An 850-nucleotide genomic window follows, 5' to 3' on the forward strand; every position below is an offset into this window, starting at 1 on the left:
ATTTCCTTACCCTGCTGCTGTCTTTAGACCTGGTTTAGTTTGGTCCTGACCTGAGACCTGGTTTAGTTTGGTCCTGACCTGAGACCTGGTTTAGTTTGGTCCTGACCTGAGACCTGGTTTAGTTTTCTCCAGTGCTGCTTTGAGTGAAGAGACCCCATCCAATATGGCGACGCTGGAGCAAGTGACTATACTCTTATTTGGTGCATTAATCTACAAAGTTTTGAAAGCAGATCATGAAATTACCTTTTTATACATAATAATGAGTAATAGTTTTGTTTATTTAACATTTATAATATTTTATCATTGTAGCTAATGTTATTTGGCAATCAACAAAACGATAACAGCAGGAACTGGTTCTTGCTGTTGTCACTGCGGCGCTGAACAATGTGATTCAGCCCGCCAAGAGGTATCTAGTTATTTATAATATATCTATGCACCAATTGATCAGAATCAGAATCAGGTTTATTGACCAAGTATGTTGACACATACAAGGAATTTGTTTCCGGCTGTTCGTGTCTCTCTAGAATTAACACTATACAGATACTTTACATATAATTTACACATAGTACACAATATACAGAAAGATACACATTATACTTCATAGTTTTTAAGAACTAAAGCAGTAAAAAGCAGAATCTTTCTGCAGTGTTTTTATCTTCTGACACCATGAAAAGAGGGCCATCATGTAACTGTCTTATTGTGTCTGTGTGGATCTGACATTTTGTTCAGTGTGAGTCAAAGCAGCAGGACAATAAACTGAGAAATACACAAACTCTGAGCAGTACTTTAGTAAAAGTATTTTTACTCTAGTAAATGTACTTCGTTCCCTTCCTCCTGCAGACTGACAGGA

This window comes from Austrofundulus limnaeus, unplaced genomic scaffold, assembly GCF_001266775.1.
Source record: "Austrofundulus limnaeus strain Quisiro unplaced genomic scaffold, Austrofundulus_limnaeus-1.0 Scaffold1082, whole genome shotgun sequence".
Taxonomy (NCBI): Eukaryota; Metazoa; Chordata; class Actinopteri; order Cyprinodontiformes; family Rivulidae; genus Austrofundulus; species Austrofundulus limnaeus.